Source organism: Pristis pectinata, chromosome 5 (assembly GCF_009764475.1).
Source record: "Pristis pectinata isolate sPriPec2 chromosome 5, sPriPec2.1.pri, whole genome shotgun sequence".
NCBI classification, from domain to species: domain Eukaryota; kingdom Metazoa; phylum Chordata; class Chondrichthyes; order Rhinopristiformes; family Pristidae; genus Pristis; species Pristis pectinata.
Window position 1 is genome coordinate 525,518 of NC_067409.1, and position 27,237 is coordinate 552,754.

Genomic DNA, 27,237 nt, shown 5'->3' on the forward strand with positions numbered 1-27,237 from the left:
TAAAGGTTGGACCTATTAGAGACAAAGGTGGGAGGATGTGCCTGGAAGCTGTGGAAGTGGGTGAGGTTCTCTTCAGTATTCACCGAGGAGAGGGACCTTGATGATGCTGAGGACAGTGTTGGTAAGGTTAATGTTCTAGAGCATCTTGATATCAAGAGAGAGGATGTGTTGGAGCTGTTAGAAAATATTAAGACAGATAAGTCCCTAGGGCCTGACAGAATATTCCCCAGGCTGCTTTGTGAGGTGAGGGAGGAGATTGCTGAACCATTGGCTAGGATCTTTGAGTCCTCGTTGTCCGCGGGGATGGTACCAGAGGATTGGAGGATGGCGAATGTTGTCCCCTTATTCAAAAAAGGTAGTAGGGATAGTCCAAGGAATTACAGACCAGTGAGCCTTACGTCTGTGGTGGGCAAGCTGTTGGAAGGGATTCTAAGAGATAGGATCTATGAGCATTTAGAGAATCAGGGACTGATTAGGGACAGCCATCATGGCTTTGTGAAGGGAAGATCATGTCTCACAAGCCTGATAGGGTTCTTTGAGGAGGTGACCAGGAAGATTGATGAGGGTAGTGCAGTAGATGTGGTTTACATGGATTTTAGTAAGGCGTTTAACAAAGTTCCACATGGTAAGCTTCTTCAGAAGGTCGAGGGCAAGGGATCCAGGGAGGCTTGGCCGTGTGGATTCAAAATTGGCTTGCCTGTAGAAAGCAGAGGGTTGTGGTGGAGGGAGTGCATTCGGATTGGAGGGCTGTGACTAGTGGTGTCCCACAAGGATCAGTTCTGGGACCTCTACTTTTCGTAATATTTATTAATGACTTGGATGAGGGGGTGGAAGGGTGGGTTGGCAAGTTTGCAGATGACACAAAGGTTGGTGATGTTGTGGATAGAGTGGAGGGCTGTCGAAGATTGCAGGAGGACATTGATAGGATGCAGAGCTGGGCTGAGAAGTGGAAGATGGAGTTCAATCCGGAGAAGTGTGAGGTAGTACACTTTGGAAGGACAAACTCCAAGGCAGAGTACAAGGTTAATGGCAGGATTCTGGGCAGTGTAGAGGAGCAGAGGGATCTGGGGGTTCATATCCACAGATCACTGAAGTTGCCTCACAGGTGGATAGGGTAGTTAAGAAAGCTTATGGGATGTTAGCTTTCATAAGTCAGGGGATCGAGTTTAAGAGCCGTGAGTTAATGATGCAGCTCTATAAAACACTGGTTCGACCACACTTGGAGCACTGTGTCCAGTTCTGGTAGCCTCATTCTAGGAAGGATGTGGAAGCATTGGAAAGGGTGCAGAGGGGATTTACCAGGATGCTGCCTGGTTTGGAGAGTATGGATTATGAGGAGAGACTAAGGGAGCTAGGTCTTTACTCTTCGGAGAGAAGGAGGGTGAGAGGAGACATGATAGAGGTACACAAAATATTAAGAGGAATAGATAGAGTGGACAGCCAGCGCCTCTTTCCCAGGGCACCAATGCTCAATACAAGAGGGCATGGCTTTAAAGTAATGGATGGGAAGTTCAAGGGAAATATCAGAGGGAGGTTTTTTACGCAGAGAGTGGTTGGTGCACGGAATGCGCTGCCTGGGGCAGTGGTGGAGGCAGGTACGTTGGTCAAATTCAAGAGATTGTTAGATAAGCATATGGAGGAATTTAAAATAGGGGGATATGTGGGAGGAAGGGGTTAGATAATCTTAGGCATGGTTTAAAGGTCAGCACAACATGGTGGGCCGAATGGCCTGCATTGTGCTGTACTGTTCGATGGTAACCTTTGACGCCCTTACTAATCAAAAACCTATCAACCTCCGCTTTAAATACACCCAATGACTTGGCCTCCACAGCCGTCTGTGGCAATGAATTCCACAGATTCACCACCCTCTGGCTAAAGAAATTCCTCCTCATCTCTGTTCTAAAAGGACATCCTTCTATACTGAGGCTGTCCCCTCTGGTCCTGGACTCTCCCACTACTGGAAACATCCTCTCCATGTCCACTCTATCCAGTCCTTTCAATATTCAGCAGGTTTCAATGAGATCCTCCCTCATCCTTCTAAACTCCAGTGAGTACAGGCCCAGAGACATCAAATGCACCTTGTACATTAACCCTTTCATCCCCAGGATCATTCTCATAAACATCCTCTGGACCCTCTCCAATGCCAGCACATCCTTCCTTAGATATGGGGCCCAAAACTGCTCACAATACTCCAAATGTGGTCTGACAAAGGCCTCAGCATTACATCCTTGCTTTTATATTCTAGCTGTCTCAAAATTAATGCTAACAATTCATTTGCCTTCCTTACTACCGACTCAACCTGCAAGTTAACCTTTAGGGAATCCAGCACTAGGATTCCCAAGTCCCTTTGCACCTCTGATTTCTGAATTCGCTCCCTGTTTAGGAAATAGTCTTCGCCTTTACTCCTTCTACCAAAGTGCATGACTGTACACTTCCCTACACTGTATCCATCTGCCACTTCTTTACCCATTCTCCCAACCTGACCGTCCTTCTGCAGACTCCCTGCTTCCTCAGCACTACCTGCCCCTCCACCTATCTTTGTATCATCTGCAAACCTGGACACAAAGCCTTCAATTCTGTCATCATTATCATATAAGGTGAAAAGTAGCGGACCCAACACTGACCCCTGTGGAACACCACGAGTCACCGGCAGCCAACCAGGAAAGACCCCCTTTATTCCCACTCTTTCCCTTCTGCCAATCAGCCAATCTTCTAACTGTGCTGGTACCTTTCCTGTAATACCATGGGCTCCTGTCTTGTTTAGCAGCCTCGTGCGGCACCTTGTCAAAGGTCTTCTGAAAATCCAAGTAAACAACATCCACTGACTCTCCTTTGTCTACCCTGCCTGTTACTTCCTCAAAGAATTCCAACAGATTTGTCAGGCAAGATTTCCCCTTAAGGAAACCATGCTGACTTTGGCCTATTTTATCACGTGCTTCCAAGTACCCTGAAACCTCATCCTTAATAATGGACTCTAACATCTTACCAACCACTGAAGTCAGGCTAACTGGCCTATAATTTCATGTCTTTTGCCTCCCTCCATTCTTAAAGAGCGGAGTGACATTTGCAATTTTCCAGTCCTCCAGAACCATTCCTGACTCTGGTGATTCTTGGAAGATCACTACAAATGCCTCCACAATCTCTTCAGCTACCTCTTTCAGATCCCTGGAGTGTAGTCCATCTGGTCCAGGTGATTTATCCACCTTCAGACCTTTCAGTTTCCCAAGCACCTTCTCCATTAGTACCTCTTCAGCGTCATTTTCCAGTGGTCCGATGTCCACTTTTGCCTCTCTTTTCCTCTTTATATATCTTTTGGTATCCTCTTTTATACTATTGGCCAGCTTACCTTCATATTTCACCTTTTCTCCCCTTATTGCTTTTTTAGTTGCCTTCTGCTGCTTTTTAAAAGCTTCCCAATCCTCTAGTTTCCCACTAATTTTTGCAATATTGTATACCCTCTCTTTTGCTTTTATGCTGTTTTTGACTTCCTTTGTCAGCCACGGTTGTCTCATCCTCCCTTTAGAATGCTGCTGCTTCTTTGGGGTGAACTGATCCTGCATCTTCCGAATTTCTCCCAGAACTCCTGCCATTGCTGCTCTACCATCATCTCTGCTAGGGTCCTCTTCCAATCAACTTTGGCCAGCTCCTCTCTCATGCGTCTGTAATTACCTTTACTCAACTGTAATACCGATACATCCGATTTCAGCTTCTCCCTCTCAAACTGCAGGGTGAATTCTATCATATTATGATCAAATTCCTTCTCTTAGGATCCAGTACCAACCTGATTTTCCCAGTCTACCTGAAATCCCCCATGACCACTGTCACATTGCCCTTTTTACATGCCTTTTCTATCTCCTGTTGTAATTTGTGCTCCACCTCCTGGCTACTATTCAGAGGCCTGTTTACAACTCCCAACAGGGTCTTTTTACCCTTGCAGTTTCTTAACTCTACCCACTAGTTTTCTACATCTAATGATCCGGTGTCACTTGGAACATAGAACGTTACGGCACAGTACAGGCCCTTCGGCCCACAATGTTGTGCCAACATTTTATCCTGCTCTAAGATCTATCTAACCCTTCCCTCCCACATACCCCTCCATTTCTCTATCATTCATGTGTCTATCTAAGAGTCTCTTAAATGTCCCTAACGTATCTGCCCCCACAACCTCTGCAGGCAGTGCATTCCATGCACTCATCACTCTCTGTGTAGAAAACTTACCCCTGACATCCCCCTTATACCTTCCTCCAATCACCTTAAAATTATATCCCCTCGTGTTAGCCATTGTCGCACTAGGAAAAAGTCTCTGACTGTCCACTCGATCGATACCTCTTATCATCTTGTGCACCTCTATCAAGTCACCTCTCATCCTCCTTCTCTCCAAAGAGAAAAGCCCCAGCTCACTCAACCTATCCTCATAAGACATGCTCTCCAATACAGGCAACATCCTGGTAAATCTCCTCTGCACCCTCTCTAAAGCTTCCACATCCTTCCTATAATGAGGTGACCAGAACTGAACACAATACTCCAAGTGTGGTCTGACCAGAGCTCTATAGAGCTGCAACATCATCTCGCAGCTCTTGAACTCAATACCCCGACTAATGAAGGCCAACACACCATACGCCTTCTTAACAACCCTATTGACCTGCGCAGCAACCTTGAGAGATCTATGGGCGTGGACCTCAAGATCCCTCTGTTCCTCCACACTGCTAAGAGTCCTGTCATTAACCTTGTATTCTGCCTTCCTATTCGATCTCCCGAAGTGTATCACTTTGCACTTATCCGGGTTGAACTCCGTCTGCCACTTCTCAGCCCACGTCTGCATTCTATCAAAGTCCTGTTGTAATCTACAGCAACCTTCTACACTATCCACAACACCACCAACCTTTGTATCATTAGCAAACTTACTAAACCACCCTTCCTCATCCTCATCTAAGTCATTTATAAAATCCTCTTGCTAAGGATTTGATTTCATTGTTTACCAACAGAGCCACCTGACCCTCTCTGTTCACCTGCCTGTCTTTTCGATAGGATGTGTGTCCTCGGATGTTTAGCTCCCAGCTCTGATCTTCTTTCAACCACGACTCTGTGATGCCCACAACGTCGTACCTGCCCATTTCTAACTGCACTATGAGTTCATCTACCTTATTTCATATACTGCGTGCATTCAAATATAACATCTTCAGTTCTGGGTTCACCACCCTTCTTCTCAAATCTATCGCTTTCTAAACTTTCTGTCTTATTCTTCACTCTGCATGGAGCCAGACTCAGAGACCAGTGACTTCAGGTTTGGATTCCAGCACACAGCAGGTAGTCAGTGGCTGGAGTCAACAGCACCGCAGATCTGAGTCTTCTCCACCTGCTGTACTACAAATGTTTCGCAATATCCACTTTATTTAACATTTTTCTGTGGTTTTCAACCCTTCTATCAAATCTTCCCTGACACTTCTCTGCTTTGAGAATACCCCCAGATTTTCCACTGCATCCATGGAACTGAGACACAGAAGAGACGGCAGATGTTGGAACCTGGAGCAACACACACAATGCTGGAGGAACTCAGCAGGTCGGGCAGCATCTGTGGAGGGAAATAAACAGTCGACGTTTCGGGTCGAGACCATTCATCAGGACTGGAAAGGAAGAGGACATGGTAGAGGAAGGGGAGAGGGGGAGGGGGGGGAGAGAGAGGGTGAGGGAGGGGGGAGGGGAGGGGCAGAGGGGGAGAGAGGGAGCACAAGCTGGTGGTGACAGGTGAGTCCAGGTGAGGGGGGGGAAGGCAGGTAGATGGGGGAGGGGTGATGAAGGGGAGTGATGTGAGAAGCTGTAGGAGGGTCCGTGGTGTGTCGGTGCTTCACCGTGGGGGGGGGGGTCGTGGGGGTCATATGGTGTCAGTGCCTCATCGTGGGGGGGCCGTGGTTGTCAGTGCCTCATCATGGGGAGGTTGTGGGGGGGCCATGGGGTGTCATGCCTCACCATGGGGGGGGCCGTGGTTGTCGGTGCCTCACCGTGGGGGGGCCATGGGGTGTCAGTGCCTCACCATGGGGGGGCCCGTGGTTGTCGGTGCCTCACTGTTGGGGGGGGTGGCCATGTGGGGTCGGTGCCTCACCGTGAGGGAGGGTGTGGTGGGGGTCCGTGGGGTGTCGGTGCCTCACCATGGAGGGGGGCGTGGGGGTCTGTGGGAGGGGGGGCCGTGGGGTGTCGGTGCCTCACCGTGGGGGGGGGGGCCTGTCTGTGCCACTGATGACACCTTGAACAAATGTCACTGGTGATTCTAAAGATAAGGTATCTTTATTAGTCACACGTACATCGAAACACACAGTGAGATGCATCCTTGCATAGAGTGCTCTGGGGGCAGCCCGCAAGTGTCGCCACACTTCTGGTGCGAACATAGCATGCCCACAACTTCCTAACCCGTACGTCTTTGGAATGTGGGAGGAAACCGGAGCACCCGGAGGAAACCCACGCAGCCACGGGGAGAACGTACAAACTCCTCACAGACAGTGGCCGGAATTGAACCCAGGTTGCTGGCGCTGTAATAGCGTTACGCTAACCACTACACTACGATGTTACACCTGAAGGAGGGCTCACTTTGTGGGTATGAAAATCACAAACACCTGATCTGATCTTCCTCACGTTACTGTTGGGGAGTTTGTTGTGTGTACATTTATCCTGGATTTCCTGCAGGAATACAGCACGTTCCCTCCTGTTCCTGACGTCACTGAGCAGGGAGGGGCTGCTGGCAGGTGGAGGTTATCAGCAGGCACCCCTTGTGGAAGAGCGTACTCGGCCTAATCCAGGCAAACACCCGGCTTCTTCATTTCCCCAACACTGAAGGACTATGGCCCAGGGTGTGTCAGGCACCAGTGTCAACACCCAATGGCTCACAAAATGTAGAACAGAACAGCGCAGGAACAGGCCCTTCAGCCCACAACATCTGTGCTGACCATGATGCAGATTAAACTAAACCCATCTGTTTGCACATGGGTCCATATCCCCCATTCCCTGCGTCTTCACCTGCCTCTCTGTATACCTGACATGCCGCTGTTTGTGTCAGTTCCCTCATCTCACTGGCAATGTGCTCCAGGCACCTGCCAGTCTCTGTGGAAGTTTTTTTACTGACTCAATATTTACCTGGATTTTATCTGTAGTGAAGTCATTTTTATGGCAATTTTGTGGTTAATGACATCACCTCATACCATGGGATATTCAGCATGGCTTTGTGGGTGGAAAATCCTGTCTCACGAATTTGATTCAGTTCTTGCTCGAGGTGAGCAAGAGGATTGGTGACAGCATGTTCTGCGTGGACTTTAGCAAGGCCTCCTAACAAGGTGCTGCATGGTAGGCTGGTCCGGGAGGTTGGAGCACATGGGATCCAGGCTGAGTGGGCCAGTTAGGTACAGCATTGGCTTGGTGGAAGGAATCGAAAGGGTGGGAGTGGAGGGGTGTTTTTGGAGTGTGGGAGTGGAGGGTGGGATCGGAGGGTGTTTCTCAGACTGGAGACGTGTGACAGTGGTGTGCCGCAGGGATCGGTGCTGGGTCCCTGTTGTTTCTCATTTATATCAACGGTTTGAATGACAATGTTACCAACATGGTCAGTAAATCCGCAGACGACACCAAAATTGGTGGTGTGGTGGACAGTGAAAAGGGCTGCCTGTTTACAGGGGGGTCGAGACCAACTTGGGAAGTGGGACAAATGGAATTTATTTGGTAATTGGTTTATTATTGTCACACGTCCCAAGATACAGTGAAAGCCTTTGTCTTGCACGCTGTTCAATACAGATCAATCCATCACATCAGTACATCGAGGCAGTACAAGGGAAGAGTAATAATAGAATGCAGAATAAAGTGTTACAGTTACAGAGAAAGTGCAGAGCAGCTGGACAATAATGTGCAAGGGCCATGATGAGGTAGATTGGTGAGTCAGGAGTTCATCTTTATCATACAAGAGGTGCATTCAAGGGTCTTATAACAGCGGGATTGAAGTCGTCCTTGAGCTTAGTTGTGCATGTTCTCAAGCTTTTGTATCTTCTGATCGATGGGAGGGGGGAGAAGAGAGAATTTCCGGGGTAGGAGGCGTCTTTGATTATGTTGGCTGCTCTTCCAAGGCAGCAGAAGGTGTAGACAGAGTCTGATTTTTGTGATGTGCTGAGCTGTGTCCACAACTCTCTGCAATTACCTGTGGTCTCGGGCGGAGCAGTTTCCACACCAAGCCATGATCCATCTGAATAGGATGCTTTCTATGGTGCATCAGTAAAAATTGGTGAGGGTCACTCAGACAAGTGTGAGGTGTTGCACTTTGGTAAGTTAAACCAGAGCAGAACTTACACAGTAAACAGTAGGGCCCTGGAGAGTGTTGTAGAACTGAGAGCCCTAGGGGTACAGGTACATAGTTCCCTGAAAGTGAGGCACAGGCAGACAGGGTGGTGAAGTTGTTTGGCACGCGGGCCTTCATTGGTCAGGGTTATTGGGTACTAGGAGTTGGGACATATTGATTCAAATGTACAAGTTGTTGTGGAGAGCACACTAGGAGTATTGTGTGCAGTTCTGGTTGCCACACTACAGGAAGGATGTCATTAAGCTGAAGTGTGTGTAGAGAACATTCACAGGGATGTTGTTAGGACTGGAGGGCTTGAGTTACAAGGAGAGACTGGACAGGCTGGAGCTGATTTCCCCGGAGTGAAGGAGGCTGAGGGGTAACCTTACAGAGGTTTATAAAACCATGAGGGGCATGGATAAAGTAGATGGTCACAGTCTTTTCCCAGGGTGGGGGAGTCTAAACCGAGAGGACACAGGTTTGAGGTGAGAGGGGAAAGGTTTAGAAGGGACCTGAGGGGCAGGTTTTTCACACAGAGGGTGGTGGGTGTGTGGAACGAGCTGCCAGAGGCAGGTTTAATTACAATATTTTAAAGACATTTAGTACATGGTTAGGAAAGGGTTAGAGGGCCAGATGGGACTGGCTCAGGCTGGCACCATGGTCGGCCTGTTTCTGTGCTGTACAACTCTATGACTGAATTGCTCTACAGAGAGCCAGCATGGAATTGATGGGCAGAATGGTGTCCTGATGTACTTTTCTATAATGCCTGCCAAATACTTATCCTTCAAGGAACATGACAGGGTAGGTGATGTGGACAGCTTGCTCTGCAGACATTTGCCTGCTCCATTTCCACAACAGTGACCAATCCCAAACACCGTCGACAATGGATTCATTCTGGGTCATCCTATAGTGGTGAAATTCAAGCTTCTCTGAGGAACCAAACCGAACCTGAGCATTGTGTACTACCCCTTGGTATGTGTTCACTCACAGATGGTTTTGCCCCCACCTGACTGCCTGAAGACAACAATACCATGCAAATAAAGGGACGTCAGTGGTCACAAGATGGCAACGTCAGTTGAGTGCACAGTGGTCCTAGTATCCCTTGAGCTAGGAATTCTTAACCATTTAAAGTACACTAACCAAACCTATTTGACTGCCTTGGATTTCTAGATTTGTACCAATGGATTTCCTTCCATAATCCCAACAAGATCCCAGGTAGATAGGTGAATTGGCCACAGTAAATTGCTGCTTATCTAAGTGAGGAGAAGAATCCGGGGGAGTTGATGGGAATGTGGGAAAAATGAATAAAGGCTTAGGGTTGGATTATAGTAAAAATAGGTATGTGATGGTGAATGTGAACTTGGTAGTCTACAGGGTTTGATCAGGCACTGTGTCAATCGATGTCTCCATGACTATTTACACTCTGGTCGATATCTTTCAGAAGATGAGGTGGACATTCAGACTTTGCACCTGTGGTAATCTGCAATGTTTTACTTGCTTTGGCTTGGAATCCACACCCCAGTGAAAAGACACCAACCTGAAATGTTCCCATCATTCCAGTTTAAAATTTCTTGGTGAGCTTGCATCTTTCACATTTGGTAGGAAGAAATTCTATACTTTACCAGCCACTGCACCAAGAATTATTTCCCAGCCTCCTTCCTGAGAGCTGAGTCCTGACTGTAAGTCTGCATCCGAGAATCCTTCTCCCCTTCATGTGGAAAGATTCTTTCAATGTACGGCGTGAATTCCTTTCAACATTCAAAAAAATCTGCAATTATATCAACCTTCTGTATCCAGCTAACTGTGTGATTTACAACTCGTTGGCTCATGAATCAGCCCAGATCAGTTATCGAGGCCCTTCAGCCTACTGTGTCAATACTAACCATCGTCGATACCATGACACAAAGTCCTGGCTAAAGCTGCAAGCTGGGACCTGCTATGGGCATCACAGATGAGAATCACTATGTTGGACATGGAAGGAGTACACCAAAGTAATGCTACAAGTTGCAAGGCAGGTAGCTAGGCTCCCATTCCATTACTTTCTTGTGCAGGTTGCTGATCTGTGTACATGGTCTTTGTTCCTCCCCTCCCTTTGAGTTCCCTTTCACTACATTTGTGATAGCCTTGTACTTGAACCACCAAAGTGCCTAAGACTATGTACCCAGTGCTGGTAAGTTGGTGTAGGTAGGTTCAATAGGTGCATGGGCATGATGGGCTGAAGGGCCTGGTTCTGTGCTGTAAAACTATGCACATCGCATATCTTTGCTTCCGAATGAATGACTTCACACGTTTATCAGTACTTCCATCGACTCTCCCTTTGTGTTAACTTTGACATATGGCTCATTGTGCTATAATTGCAGATGCTCACCACACCCATTGTCACTTTAGTCTCATTTCCGCTTGGAGTCATAGATTCCAAGTCCATAACTCACCGAAGGTGAGGTAGGTACCAGGGTGGTAAAGAAGGCGTATGGTATTCTTCCTTTATTGCTCAGGGCATTGAGTACAGGAGACAGGAAGTCATGTTGTAGCTGCATAAAGTCAGGCCGCACTTGGAGTGTTGTGTGTAGTTCCAGTCACCCCCTTACAGGAAGGATATGGAAGCTTCGGAGAGGGTGCAGGTGAAATGTACGTGAATGCTGCCTGGTTTAGACGGCATGAGCTATAAGGAGAGGTTGGACAAAGGCTGGGGAACAAAGAAATGGTGGATGAACTGAATAAGTATTTTGTGCCAGTCTTCACTGTGGAAGACACCAGCAACATACCAGAAATTTGAGAGAGTCAGGGGGCAGAAGTGAGTGCGGTCACTATTACTAAGGAAACTGGAAGGTCTGAAGGTGGACAAGTCACCTAGACCAGATGGACTATACCCCAGGGTCTGAAAGAGGTAGCTGAAGAGATTGTGGAAGCATTGGTACTGATCTTTAAGAATCACCAGATTCAGGAATGGTTCTGCAGGACTGGAAAATCACAAGTGTCACTCCACTCTTTAACGGAGGGAGGGAGGCAAAAGACAGGAAATTATAGGCCAGTTCGCCTGACTTCAGTGGTTGGTGAGGTGTTAGAGTCCATTATTAAGGATGAGGCTTTGGGGCACTTGGAAGCACGTGATAAAATAGGCAGAAATCAGCATGGTCTCCTTAAGGGGAAATCTTGTCTGACAAATCTGTTGGAATTCTGTGAGGAAGTAACAGGCAGGATAGACAAAGGAGAGTCAGTGGATGTTGTTTACTTGGATTTTCAGAAGGCCTTTGACAAGGTGCCGCACATGAGGCTGCCAAACAAGACAGGAGCCCATGGTATTACAGGAAAGGTACCAGCGTGGATAGGAGGTTGGCTGACTGGCAGAGGACAAAGATGGGAATAAAGGGGGCCTTTTCTGGTTGGCTGCCAGTGACTAGTGGTGTTCCCCAGGGGTTGGTGTTGGGTCTGCTACTTTTCACGTTATGTTAATGATCTGGATGACGGAATTGATGGCTTTGAGGCCAAGTTTGTGGATGATACAAAGATAGGTGGAGGGGCAGGTAGTGTTGAGGAAGCAGGGAGTCTGCAGAAGGACTTGGACAGGTTGGGAGAATGGGCAAAGAAGTGGCAGGTGGAACACAGCGTAGGGAAGTGTACGGTCATGCACTTTGGCAGAAGGAATAAAGACGTAGACTATTTTCTAAATTGGGAGGGAATTCAGAAATCAGAGGGGTAAAGGGACTTGGGAGTCCTAGTGCAGGATTCCCAAAAGGTTAACTTGTAGGTTGAGTCGGCAGTAAGGAAGGCAAATGCAATGTTAGCATTCATTTCGACAGGACTAGAATATAAAGCAAGGATGTATGTTGAGCTTTATAAGGCATTGGCCAGACCACATTTGGAGTATTGTGAGCAGTTTTGGGCCCCATATCTAAGGAAGGATGTGCTGGCATTGGAGAGGGTCCAGAGGAGGTTTACGAGAATGATCCCGGGGATGAAACGGTTGACGTACGAGGTGCATTTGATGTCTCTGGGCCTGTACTCACTGGAGTTTAGAAAGATGAGGGAGGATCTCAATGAAACTTACTGAATATTGAAAGGCCTGGATAGAGTGGACGTGGAGAGGATGTTTCCAGTAGTGGGAGAGTCTAGGACCAGAGGGCACAGCCACAGAATAGAAGGACATCCCTTTAGAACAGAGATGAGGAGGAATTTCTTTAGCCAGAGGGTGGTGAATCTGTGGAATTCATTGCCACAGACAGCTGTGGTGGCCAAGTCATTGGGTATATTTAAAGCAGAGGTTGATAGGTTCTTGATTAGTAAGGGCATCAAAGGTAACGGGGAGAAGGCAGGAGAATGGGGTTGAGAGGGAAAAATAAATCAGCCATGATTGAATGGCGGAGGAGACTCAAAGGGCCAAATGGCCTCATTCTGCTCCTATGTTTTATGGTCTTAAACTTGGATTGTTTTCTCTGGAGCATCAGAGACCTGATAGCAGTTTATAAAATGAGAGGCACAGATAGGATAGTCATTCAGAGTCTGTTCACCAAGGTGGAAGTACTAGAGGACACGCGTTGAGTGAGAGGGGAAAAGTTTAAAAGAGGTGTGGGGGGCATGTTTTGTTTTGCACAGTGGTAGGTATCTGGAATGGGCTGTTGGGAGAGCAGTGAAATCAGATACGATAGTGGCATTTAAGGGGCTGTTAGATGGACACACGAATATGCAGCGATGGTGGGATGTGGGTCATGTGTAGACAGAAGAGAATTAGTTTAATTCAGCATCGTGTTTGGCGCAGACATTGTGGGCCGAAGGGCCTGTTCCTGTGCTGTCCTGTGTTCTGTGGAGTGTTACAACACAGAAACAGGTCCTTCAGCCCAACTCATCCATGTCGACCAGGGTGTCCACCTAAGCCAGTCCCATTTGCCCGCATTTGGCCCATATCCCTTTAAACCTTTCTTATCCACGTACCTGTCTCAGTGTCTTTTAAATGTTGTTATTGTAAATTTGTAAATGTTGTTACTGTAAATGTTGTATTTCTCCCAGTTTTCCCTCCTTTTGCCCACTGCCATTCAGACTTTTGCTTCAGATGCTCATTCAATGGTGAATCTCAATCCTTCCTGGAAGTGGAAGAGGCCGTTCACCTGCTCCGAGTGCGGGAAAGGGTTCACTCAGTCAACTAACCTGGTGATACACCAGCGTCTTCACACCGGGGAGAGGCCGTTCACCTGCTCCGCCTGTGGAAAAGCATTCACTTATCCTTCCCAACTGTTGAGACACCAGCAGGTCCACACGGGGGAAGAGGCCGTTCACCTACCCCCAGTGCGGGAAGGGCTTCACTCAGTTATCGTCTGATGCACTGGTCAACCCACAGCTGGGAGAGGCCGTTCACCTGTTCCGAGCGCGGAAAGGGCTTCAGCCACTCCTCCTCCCTGCTGAGACACCAGTCCACTCACATTGGGGAGAGCCATTCATCTGCTCCAAGTGCGGGAAAAAGTTTGGTGATTCTTCTCAACTGCTGAGGCACCAGTGGACTCACACTGGATAGAGACTCGTTGCCCCCGTTGGGCATTGGAAGGGATTCGTGAATCGTCCAGACTGCCAGTGAAGGGGGAGAAAGGTTAAATGTGCCGTCTGTGGAATATTGAAAGGTCACCGCTGCTGAGACACCAGCTCTACATTTGATTCCGTGGGCATGGTGGTGTAGCGGTTAGTGTAACGCTATTACAGCGCCAGAGACCTGGGTTCAATTCTGGCTGCTGCCTGTAAGGAGTTTGTACGTTCTCCCCCTGTCTGCGTGGGTTTCCTCCCGCATTCCGAAGACGTATGCATTAGGAGGTTGTAGGCATGCTATGTTTTAAGAGATATCTTTAAAAGTCACATGTACATCGAAACACACAGTGAAATGCATCTTTTGCGTAGAGTGTTCTGGGGGCAGCCCGCAAGTGTCACCACGCTTCCGGCGCCAACATAGGACGCCCACAACTTCCTAACCCGTACGTCTTTGGAATGTGGGAGGAAACCCGAGCACCCGGAGGAAACCCACCCAGACACGGGGAGAACACAGGTGCCGGAAGTGTGGCGACACTTGCGGGCTGCCCCCAGAACACTCTACAAAAGATGCATTTCACTGTGTGTTTCGATGTACGTGACTAATAAAGAAACCTTGCCTGACCTTACCACACCCATAAATTTCCCCTCGAGTCGCTATTGTCTCCATTCATATTGCTACTCATTAACTAGTTTTATTAATTCACGTTAAGTCTCTCCCATAGATTCCAATATCTGCACCACCATCGTTATTTGATACAGAGAGCAGTGCAGGAACAGGCGTTCTGGCCCATGATGTTGTACTAAACTAATGACCTCACGATCTACCTTGTTGTGACCTTGCACCTTATTGCACTGCACTTTCTCTGTAGCTGTGACACTTCACTCTGTACTGTTATTGTTTTTACCTGTACTACCTCAATGCACTCTGTACTGACCCAATATAACTGCACTATGTAATGAATTAACCTGTATGATCGGTATGCCAGACAAGTGTTTCACTGTACCTCGGTACAAGTGACATTAATAAACCAATGCCAATAAACTAATCCCTTCTGCCAGCATACCCTCCATTACCCCTCCATTGACTGCACATTCATGTGCCTGTTTAAGAGTCTCTTAAACGCCTCTATGGTATCTGCCTCCACCCCACCCCGGCAGTGTTCCAGGCACCCACCGCTCTCTGCAATATTCCAGTTGAACCTTAACCAGAGTTTTATAAAGCTATAACATAACTTCTTGACTCTTGAACTCAGTGCCTCAACTAATAAAGGCAAGTATACCATGAGCCTTCTTTACCATCCTATCAACTTGTGTGGCCACTATCAGGGAGCTATAGACTTGGAGCCTCTGTAAGATCCCTCTGTACATCCACGTTGTTAAGATTCTGCCATTAAGAGTGTACTGTCCCTTTGGGTGTGATCTCCCAAAGTGCAACGCTTCACATTTGGCCGGATTAAACTCCACGTGCCATTTCTCCGCCCATCTCCGCAACTGATCTATATCCCGCTGCATCCTTTGGCAAATGTCTACACCATCCACAACGCCACCAATCTGTGTGTCATCAGCAAACTGACCCTCCCATCCATGCTTTCATCCAAATCAGTTATTGATATCCCCCCCAGCAGTAAACCTGTTCCTAGGAGGATCGGCACAGGGGAACCAGTTGTGACCACCTCAGTAAAACTCTCATGTACGATGGTCTCAGTACCCCAGATGATCCCAAGTACATCCAGCACCAGCTCCTTAATGTGGCAGGTCAGGAGCTGCAGCTGGACACACTTCCCACACGTGAAGTCATCAAGGATTCTGGAAGTTTCCCCGATCTCCTACATCCTGCAGGAGGAGCACACCACTGCCCTAACTTCCTTTCCAGCTGCACTAATCAGAAGAATAATTTAAAGAAATCATTCCTCTGCTCAGCTTCCTCGCCCAAGCCTCTCGAGCCAAAACCTGGGCACTCTGACGTCAGATACAACACTTACAGCTCAGACACGGCTGCTCTGACCTCAGACACAACACTTACAGCTCAGACACGGCTGCTCTGACCTCAGACACAACACTTACAGCTCATACACGGCCGCCCTCAGACACAACACTTATGGCTCAGATATGGCCGCTCTCGAGGCCTGTATACTGCAATGCCTTTCCTACCCAAGGACCTGTACAAACACCTCTAAATGTTGTTATTATACCCGCCTCTACCACCTCCTCTGGCAGCTTGTTCCACACACACCCACCACCTCAGGTCCCCTTTAAATTCTCCCTTCTCATCTTAAACCTATACCCTCTACTTTCTATCTCATTTATGACCCTCATGATCTTATAAACCTCCATAATGTTAACCTCAGCCTATCTCCCAGTGAGAACAAACACAGACGATCCAATCGCTCCTTGTAACTCTGGTGGACAGAACTGTAAACATTACTCCATCTGGCTGAACCAATGTTTAATACAGCTGCTCTGATAGTCAATGGATCAGCCTATGAAGGTAAGCATACTGAATGTTTTCTTCACAACCCTAGCCACCGGTGTTGATATTTCCAGGGAACTATGAATTTGGACCACTCGGCCTCTATGGACCCTGCCATTTACTGTATGCGTCCTGGTCATATTTGACATCCCATAATACATTACCTCACATCTGACAAGATTAGTCTGCATCTGTCACTGTTCTGCCCAACTTTCCAGCTGATCCAAGTCCCTCTGTATCCTCAGACAACCTTCTACCCTCTCTATGACTCTACCAATTTTCATGTCGTCAGCAAACCTATTAACTGTACCCTCTACATTCTCATCCAACTCTTTCATGTGTACTAAACGAGAGGTCCCAGCACCGATCCCTGTGGTACACCACTGGTCACAGACTTCCAATCAGAAGATCGGCCTTCCACCTTCCACCCTCTGAGTCCTATCACCAAACCAATTTTGGATTCAGTTTGCCAACACACCTCAGATCTGCTTTAACTTTCTGGACCTTGTCCAAAGCCTTGCTATGTATACCATGTCTACCATCCTGCTTTAATCAATGTTTGGTGTCCTCAATCATCAGTATGAGATAAGATCTTCCCTACACAAAGCTGTGCTGACTCCCCCTAACCTGTCCAAGTGAAGATAAACCCTGCCCCCCAGAGTCTTCTCCAACAACCACGGATGGAAGGCCTACCAGCCTGTGGTTCAATACTTCTTCTGACTGCCCTTCTTGGATAAGAGAAGAAGATGAGCTCCAGTCTTCTGGTATGACTCATCACATACCCGAGACCAGGGAGACCACATCAGAAGCAAAGTACAGCTACTTGGACAGTGTCTCATCGCACCCTCCCAGGGCAGGGACTGCATAGGTTCAACCTGGGGACGTGGAGTGGCATCTGAGGATTGCAACATGATGGGTGTGTCTTATCTGATGCTTTACATTACGATCTTATTCAGTGAGTACCTCTCCTTTTCACGCCTAACGTTGTTATGAGGCTATATGTGCAGTGTAGTATTCCTAAACCAGGAATGCAGAGGTAAGGTGTAGCAAGTCAAAGACCTGAAGTCTAGTTCCACCCTGGCAATGTGGAACTTTGACTCAGTTAAGAATTGGGACTTTTTATAAACAGCCCTCAGTTATGATAACCACAAAACTACTGGAGCAGACAAAACTAACTGCTGGACAGACTCAGCAAGTCGGGCAGCATCTGTGGAAGCGTTTCAGGTCGAGACCCTGCATCAGGACTGGGACTGCAGAGGGGAGATAACTAGCAGAAAGGGGGAGGGGGGGAAGGGGAGGGGTGAGGCAGGTGCTGGCAAGCGATAGGGGGATCCAGGTGAGGAGGGGAAAGAAACTGGGTCCTGGGGACTGGGGGTGGGGATAAATTTGGAAAGAAGCGGGTGCATGAGACCTCCTGGGTGGACCAGGAGGGGAGAGAAAAAGGGACAGTGAAGGGATGTGGGTTACCTGTAACTGAAGAATTCAGTGTTCATGCTGTCAGGGGGTAGACTGCCCAGGGGGAATATGAGGGGCTGTTCCTCTGCATTGCATTGGACCTCACCCTGGCAGTGGAGGAGGCCGACGACAGACAGGCTGGTGTGGAAATGGGGAGGGGAGTTAAAGTGGCTGCAACCGGGAGCTCCAGACGGTCACAGCGGACAGAGCGAAGGTGCTCGGCAATGCAGGCACCCAGTCTGTGGCCGGTCTCACCGATGCAGAGGAAGCGACATGGGGAGCAGTGGACAAGGTCAGAGGAGATGCAGGTGTATGCCTGCCTCACCTGGAGGGCTGTCTGGTCCTGGGATAATGGTGAGGGAGGAGGTGTAGGGGACAGGGGTTACAACCTCCTCCGGTTCCAGGGGAAAGTGCCTGAGAAGTGGTGGGTGGTGCGGAGTAGGGGGGAGGGAATGAGCGAACCAGGGAATCAGAGAGAGTGTGGTCTCTGCAGAAAGCAGGAAGGGGTGGGGAGGGGACAATGTGACCGGAGATGGGATCACATTACAGCTGGCACAGATGACAGAGGATGAGGGGTTGGATGGGGAGGCTGGTGGGGTGCGAGGTGAGGACCAAGGGAACTCCTCCTGTTCTGGGGGAGGCGAGGTGAGAGCAGAAGTGCAGGAAATGGAGGAGATGCCGGTGAGGGTTCCATCAACCACAGTAGAGGGGAAGCACTGTCTTCTGAAAAAAGAGATCACAGATGTCCTGGAGCAGAAGGCCTCATCTCGAGCACAGACGCAGAGGAGGCAGAGAGACTCAGCAAAAAGGACGGCGTCTTTACGAGGTGCAGTCAAGGTAGTTGTTGGGAGTCGGTGGATAATCTGTCTCTGGAGATGGAGACAGAGAGATCAGGAAAGGGGAGAGAGGTGTCGGAGATGGACCAAGTGAATTTGAGGGTGGGGTGGAAGAAGCAAATGTTGACAAAGCTGACAAGCTCCACACAGGTGTAGTCATCAGTGTGGTGGAGAAAGAGTTGGGGAGCGGGGCAGGAGTGGGATTGGAACATGGACTCTTCCGTGCAGCTGACAAAAAGACTGGCACAACTGGGGCCTGTGCAATTTGTAGGAAGTGAGGGGAACCGAAAGAGAAGTTGTTCAGGGTGAGCAGAGGTTCTGGCAGGTGGAGGAGGGTGTTAGCAGAGGGGAACTGGTTGGGTCTGTGTTCTAGAAAGAAACGGAAGGATGCAGGGCCATCCTGATGTACAGGGAATGGACGTGCGTGGTGAAGATGAGGGCGAGGCCTGCCTGTTCTCCCACCCACCTCACAGCTCAAGCCCCAACACCACTTAAGAGCCTCGCTCTTCCCCTGCAAACCCACCGGGTCCCCTCCCCCTACTGTTCCCACCTGCCCACCATCCCTCCCTCATCTGCCTCCAGCCATCACCTTGTCAGATCTACACCTGCAGCCCTCTCTTGTCTCCACGGTCACCTCCCAGCCACCCCTCCCTCCCTCCCACACCTGGCTCCATCAGGCCATCCACACTCCTCACCTGAGTCCCCCTATCGCTTGCCAGCACCTGCCTCACCCTCCCCCCTCCTTTATACTGGCCATGTCCCCTCCACTCAACCATCCCTCTGCCTCCACAGATGCTGCCTACCCTCTGAGTTCTTTCAGCACTTTGGTTTTTGCTCCAAAGTCCAGCACCTGCAGCCTCTTGTGTCACCACAACATTACGGGGTTGACAGAAATACTCATCTGGTTCAATGATCTCCTTCAGGGGAGAAAGTACACACAACTCCCAACCCAGCGAGAAACGGGGCAGGAGGCCATTCAGCTCCCCGAGCCTGCTATGCCATTCATCTGGACTGGGGGAGAGGGGGGACCATCTACCCCAGCCCCATTTCCCATCGCCCTTGGTTCTCACCATACCCAGAAATCTGTCCATCCCTGTTTTGAATGAATCGGTGAACGAGTCTCTACAGCTCTCCAGGGTAGAGAATTCCAAAGGTTACCACACTCAGCAGGAGGGAAATTCTCCTCATCTGAATCTGAAATGGCTCAACACCTCTGGTTCGAGACCCCTTGGCCAGGGGAACACTCTCCTGGTATTCATACTTTAGGCCCTGTAACAATTTAGTAGGTTTCAATGAGATCTGTAATTTGGGAAGCGAGGGAAGAGATTGCTGCACCTTTGGCGATGATCTTTGCATCCTCTCTGGTAACAGGAGTAGTGCCAGATGATTGGAGGGTGGAAAATGTTGTTTTTTTGTTTAAGAAATGGAGTATGGATAACCCTGGGAATTACAGACCAGTGAGTCTGACGTCAGTGGTGAGCAAATTACTGGAGAAGATTCTTAGAGACAGGATTTATGGGCATTTAGAGAAGCAGAAGCTCATCAGGGACAGTCAGCATGGCTTTGTGAGGGGCAGGTCGTGCCTCACGAGCCTGATTGAATTTTTTGAGGATGTGACAAAGCACATTGATGAAGGTAGAGCAGTGGATGTGGTGTACATGGATTTCAGTAAGGCATTTGAAAAGGTTTCTCATGGAAGGCTCACTCAGAAAGTCAGGAGGCATGGGATCCAGGGAAACTTGGCTGTGTGGATTCAGTATTGGTTCGCCCATAGAAGACAGAGGGTGGTGGTAGATGGAGCGTATTCTGCCTGGAGGTCGGTGACCAGTGGTGTTCTGCAGGGATCTGTTCTGGGACCCCTACTCTTTGTGATTTTTATAAATGACTTGGATGAGGATGTGGAAGGGTGGGTTAGTATGTTTGCTGATAATACAATGGTTGGTGGTGTTGTGGATAGTGTAGAAGGTTGCTGTAGATCATAACAGGATATTGATAGAATGCAGACCTGGGCTGAGAAGTGGCAGATGGAGTTCAGACTGGAAAAGTGTAGTGATACACTTTGGAAGATTGAATTCAAAGGCAGAATACAAGGTCAACGGCAGGACTCTGAGCAGAGTGGAGGAACAGAGGGATCTTGGGGTTCATGTCCATAGATCCCTCAAGGTTGCCATGCAGGTCGATAGGGTTGTTAAGAAGGCGTATGGTATGTTGGCCTTCACTAGTCTGGATATTGAGTTCAAGAGCCGCGAGGTAATGTTGCAGCTCTATAGAACTCTGGTTAGACCACACTTGGAGTATTGTGTTCAGTTCTGTTCGCCTCATTATAGGAAGGATGTGGAAGCTTTAGAGAGGGTGTAGAGGAGATTTACCAGGATGCTGCCTGGATTGGAGAGCATGTCTTATGAGCATAGGTTGAGCGAGCTAGGGCTTTTCTCTTTGGAGCAAAGGAGGATGAGAGGTGACTTGATAGCGGTGTACAAGATGATAAGAGGCATAGATCGAGTGGACAGTCAGAGACTTTTCCCCAGGGTGAAAATGGCTCACACAAGGGGGCATAATTTTAAGGTGATTGGAGGAAGGTATAGGGGGATGTCAGGGGTAAGTTTTTTTTTTACACAGAGTGGTGGGTGCGTGGAACACACTGCTAGCAGAGGTTGTGGGGGCAGATACATTCGGGACATTTAAGAGACTCTGAGATAGCCACATGAATGATGGAGGGCTATGTGGGAGGGAAGGGTTAGATAGATCTTAGAGCAGGATAAAATGTCAGCACAACATTGTGGGCCGAAGGGTTTGTATTGTGCTGTAGTGTTCTATGTTCTTCGAAACTTTAGAGAATACACATCAATTCAACCTCACCTCATCTGGCATCCCTGGAACCAGATTAGTGACTCTTCACTGCACTTCCTCTGTGGCATGCATGTTCACTTCTTGGCAGGGAGACCAAAACTGTACACAGAGCAGGAGGCCATTCAGCTCTGAGCCTGCTGTGCTGCTCTTCAGGCCTTCTCGCTGGTCTTCATCAGTCAGGGCATTGAATATAAACACTGAGATGTTATGTTGCATTGCACAAGACGTCAGTGATCAGCATTTGGAGTATTGTGCTCAGTTTTGGTCACCCTGCTGTAGGAAATGATGCCACTAAGCTGGAAAGGGTGCAGAGGAAATATACGAGAATGTTGCTGGGACTCAGGGGACTGAGTTACGGAGAGAGGTTGAGTAGGTTGGGAATTTTTGCATTGGAGGGTAGGAGAATGAGGGGTAACCTTATCGAGGTGTATAAAATCATGAGGGATAGATTGGGGGAACGTGCATACAGTCTTTAAACCCATGGTTGTGGGAGATCAAGAACTCAATGGCATAGGTTTAAGGAAAGATTTAATACCAATCCGAGGGGCAACTCTTTCACCCAGTGGTCAGTATGTGGAATGAGCTGCCAGGGGTGAGGCAGGTACATTCATAACATTTAAAACGTACTTGGACAGAGGTATCTGGATAGGAAAGGTTTGGAGGGATATGGGCCAAATGTGGGCAAACAGGACTAGCTTGGATGGGAATCTTGGTCAGCATGACCAGTTGGCTGAAGGGCCTGTGTCCATGCTGTTATGACTCCATAATACTCAAGCTGCAGTCCCACCGAGGCAGTTTTCAACCACAGCAAGTCATCTTTTCTCCTGCACCCATCCTCTTGTAATGTACAACACCCAGTATAAAGTTGCATCAAGGTCTCCCAGCCTTCTGCTCCATAACCCTTCCAATAAATGCTAACCCTCCACTAGCGAATTACTTGCACATTTCTGCATTCCTTGTATTATCACCTTCAGATCCTTTTCTTTGGCAACATTTTGTAGTCTCACCATTTAGCTGATAATTCGTTCTTTGCATTCTTCCTTCCAAGGTGGATAACCTCACATTTTCCCACATTATCTCCAACTACTAACTTCTTTCCCACACAAATCCTACTCTCCCATCACTCCTTCCTGAATGCTCCTCACTGTCCCTCCTTGTCCAACCAGACCAAGGCATCTCTTCTCAAAATATCTTGTGGTCAAGCTGCATCTGTAACAAAGACACCTACGTCAGACTCCCATTTATTGACTACTGCTTCAATACCAGTTTTCCAAGCAAACTCATCACCAATGCAGTGCAGTGCTGGTCTGAAGAAACAGATGAGCTTCTACATGACTGCTTTGAGTCAGTGGACTCAGCGGCCAGCCTAGATGAGTATGTCACCACTTTATCAGCAAGTGTGTTGAGGACTGTGTACCGAAGAGGACAATATGGGTGTTCCCAAACCAGAAACCATGGATGAACCAGGAGATCCACTCCCTACTGAAGTCAAGGACTGCTGCATTCCAATCAGGTGACCCTGATCTCTACAAGAAATTGGGATACACCCTCTGGAAAGCTACCAGGAATGCCAAGAGACAACACCGGTTCAAACTAGAGTCTCAGACCAGCCGTCAGTTGTAGCAGGGCTTACAGGCTGTAACAGGCTATAAAACAAAGTCGGACAGCATAGTCAACAACAGCACAGCCCTTCCTGATGAGCTTAATGCATTCTAAGCATGTTTTGAACAGAAGGGGAGAAGATTGTCTCCACCCACCCTGACAGCCTCCAATGCAACTGAACCCGTGGTCATCGTTGAGGACGTAAGATCAGTCTTCTGGGGAGTGAACCTGAGGAAAGCATCTGGCCTGGATGGTGTCCTGGCCGTGGTCCTCAGATATTGTGCTGATCAAGCTGGCAAGGGTATTTGCAGGCATATTTAACCTCTCCCTGCTTCAATCTGAGGTTCCCACCTGTTTTAAGAAGACCACTATCACCCCAGTACCTAAGGAAAACAAGGTAATGTGCCTTAATGACTACCAACCAGTGGCTTTGACAGGCTGGTCATGGCACGCATCAACTCCAGCCTGCCAGACAATCTCGACCCACTGCAATTCACCTATCGCTGAAACAGGTCTACAGTGGATGCCATCTCCCTGGCTCTGCACTCAGCTCTGGAGCATCTGGACAGTAAAGACACCTACATTAGACTATTGTTTATGACTACAGCTCTGCCTTCAATACTATAATTCCAAGCAAACTCATCAGCAGACTCCTAGACCTCCCTCTGCAACTGGGTCTTGACTTTCTGACCAACAGACCGCAATCAGTGAGGATAGGCAGCGACACCTCCGGCACGATTATTCTCAACACTGGTGCCCCACAAGGCTGCGTCCTCAGCCCTCTACTCTACTCCCTATACACTCATATCTGCATGGCCAGATTCTGCTCTATCTCCATCTACAAGTTTGCGGATGATACCACCATAGTGGGCAAGATTTCAAAAAACGATGTGTCAGAGTTCAGGAAGGAGATAGTGAGCTCAGTGACGTGGTGTCATGACAACAACATTTCCCTCAATGTCAGCAAAACAAAAGAGCTGGTCATTGACTTCAGGAAGCGGGTGGTACACACACTCCTGTTTACATCAACGGTGCGGAAGGGCATCAGCACCTCTATTTCCTCAGGAGGCTAAAGAAATTCGGCATGTCCTTGTTGACACTCACCAACTTTTATTGATGAACCACAGAAAGCACCTGGATGCATCATGACTTGGGACGGCAACTGCTCTGCCCAGGACCGCAGGAAACTGCAGAGAGTTGTGGACACAGCTCAGCACGTCACGGAAACCAGCCTCCCCTCCATGGACTCTGTCTACACTTCTTGCTGCCTCGGTAAAGCAGCCAACATAATCAAAGATCCCACCCATCCTGGACATTCTCTCTTCTCCCCCCTCCTGTCGGGCAGAAGATACAAAAGCCTGAAAGCATGTACCACCAGGCTCAAGGACAGCTTCTATCCCACTGTTGTAAGACACATGAACAGTCCTCTTGTACAATAACATGGACTCTTGGTCTGTCGATCTATCTCATCAAACCCCTTGAACAGTATTTGTCTACCTGCACTGCACCTTCTCCGCACCTCTAACCACAATATATAATTATACATTCTATTGTTGCTTTTCCCTTTGTATTACCTTGATATACTGATGTTTGGAATGATCTGTCGGGATGGCATGCAACACAAAGCTCTTCACTGTGCCATGGTACATGTGACAATAAACCAATTCCAATTCTACACCAAGCCAACAAGAATCAGAAGAAGCCACTCGGATGCTCCACCTTACTGTTAGAGATTTTTACATATTAAGGGGACCTCGGGAAATTGGGTTTGTGCAGCCAAGCAGTGGTGCGGTGAAAGATTAGCCACTGTCTCATCTCCATCCTGGGGTCCCACACTCCCTGCACCATCCCACACAATCTGGTCCCATCTCCCCTTCACTGCTGACCACCAGTCAAATCACACCCTCCCGTGAAACAACAACTCCTCTCCTACCACAGATGCTGCTCGACCCGCTGAGTTCCTCCAGCAGTTCGTTTGTTGCTCCAGGTTCCAGCGTCTGTTGTCTTCAAATCTCACTCTCTGTTCTGAGATTTGGAGACCTGAGACGTAAACTCCCTCCCTCTACGCAGATCCTGTTCAACCAGCTGAGTGGTTGCAGCATTTTCTGTTCTTGTTTCAAATCCCACTCCCCCCTCCCTCCCTCCCTGCAGCCTCTACCCGGATTAATCCCACTCCCCCCGCCCACTGCAGTTTCTAACCCGGATTAATCCCATTCCCTCCTCCCTCCCCGCAGCCTCTAACCCGGATTAATCCCACTCCCACCCTCCCCAGACCCTCACTTTCCCAACCAGAGTTCTCCCATTCCCAGCACCTCCCCAGCAGACTGAAACACTCGGGCATTGTGTTCCCGAGACAGACTCACCGCGGCCAGAGGCAAACGTTGCTCGGATTAGAGACCGAGGGAGGAGCCAGGCACTAGCCAAGCGCCGGACGGGCTGTGCTGAGAGAGAGCCGGGAGCTGTGCCCAGGCTGCGTTCTGAGTACCGCTCTCTCCCTCCCCGTGAAACAGGCGCCTTTTCTAGGGAGAGTCCACGCCCTGACGGCAGAACAACTGCTATCAGCAGCTTGTGTTCCAGTGAACTGTGGCGGGGAAGGCGGTGCCGCAGCCACCGGTCCAACCCCACCAAGGAATGCAGAAATATGACCCTCACCAATATATTGTTGGCCTTAACACTCAGCCGGCCGGGCCTCACCAAGAGCCTTGCAACAGCCCCACCCCAGCCCATCCTGCAGCACACCACTGGTCACAGAGCACTGACCCTGGGAAACACCACTGGTCACCACAGTGGGCCCACAACTGACCATGGGGGAACACCACTGGTCACACGGCACCCACCCTGGGTAACACCACTGATCACAGAGCACCGACCCTGGGGAACACCACTGGTCACACAGCACCCGCCCTGGGGAACACCACTAGTTACACAGCACTGACCCCTGGGGAACACCACTGCTCACACAGCACCCACCCTGGGGAACACCACTGGTCACACAGCACCCACTCTGGGGAGCACGACTGGTCACACAGCACCCACTCTGGGGAGCACGACTGGTCACTACAGTGGGCCCAGTGCTGACCCTGGGGAACACCACTGGTCACACAGCACCCATCCTGGGGAGCACGACTGGTCACCACAGTGGGCCTAGTGCTGACCCTGGGGAACACCACTGGTCACACAGCACCCACCCTGAGGAGCACGACTGGTCACCACAGTGGGCCCAGTACTGACCCTGGGGAACACCACTGGTCACACAGCACCCATCCTGGGGAGCATGACTGGTCACAGGACTCCACTACTTCCCTCGCGACTGCCCTTTGCCTCCTACACCTAAGCCAATTTTACATCTAACTGCTGAGCTCAACCTGGATCTCATGTGTTCCAAGCTTCCAGACCAGACCAGTCCACATGGACAACATCTACTGCTCTGCCATTGTCATTTCTCTTGGTCACCTCTTCATAGAACGTGGGATGTGATTTCCCATACACAAAGCCATGCTGACTATCCCTCGTCAGTCCTTTCTTTTCCAAATGCAAATAAACCCTGTCCATCAGAATTTCCTCCAGTAACGTTCCCACCACTGATGTTCAGCTCGCTGTCCCGTAGTTCCTGGCTTGTTCTTGCAGCCCCTCTTATATAAAGACACAACATTATACCCCTCCAGTCTTCTGGGACCTGCCCCATGGTTAAAATCTGTGCCAGGGCCCCAGTAATTTCTTCTCCAGCTTCCCATGTCATCCGAGGATCCACCTGTTCAGTCTCTGGGGATTTTCCACCTTAATGCACCTCAAGGCCTCCTCCTTCGTACTGTCAATGCATGTCAGGACATCACTGTTCTCTTCCCTGAACTCCCTGCTTCCGTGACTTGACTCCAAGAATGGATGCTTCATCTCACGGGGGAATCCAGGACTAAGGGCCCTGGATGTGGATCCAAGGTCGTGTTTGGCAGAGAACAGTTGGCGAAGTTTCTGAAGGAGGAGTGGGTGGGGGTTTAAACAGCCAGAGTTTGTGGTTTACATTGGTCCACCCCGACACAGGTAAAATGTATGATACGGTCCTGCAAAACAGAACATAGAACAGCACAGGAACGGCCCTTCAGCCCATCATGTCTGTTCTGACCATGATGCCAATCTAAACTAATCCTTTTTGGTATTGGTATTGGTTTATTATTGTCAGTTGTACCGCGGTACAGTGAAAAACTTGT

At 49.0% G+C, this 27,237-nt stretch overlaps 1 protein-coding gene across 4 annotated transcripts in view; it reads right to left on the minus strand.

The window, feature by feature from the left end:
* The window catches only part of LOC127571031 (plectin-like), a 133,685-nt gene that overhangs the window by 8,040 nt on the left and 98,408 nt on the right, over positions 1–27,237 (minus strand). For 2 of the 4 annotated variants that reach the window (XM_052017022.1, XM_052017017.1), the window contains exon 1: positions 25,396–25,604. The exons of 1 other annotated variant lie outside the window; for it this stretch is intronic. The gene's annotated coding sequence lies outside the window, so the exon portion shown is untranslated. Of the gene's footprint in view, positions 1–24,965; positions 25,121–25,395; positions 25,605–27,237 lie in introns of those variants that run through there. One more of the 4 variants, XM_052017020.1, reaches the window with a different exon arrangement.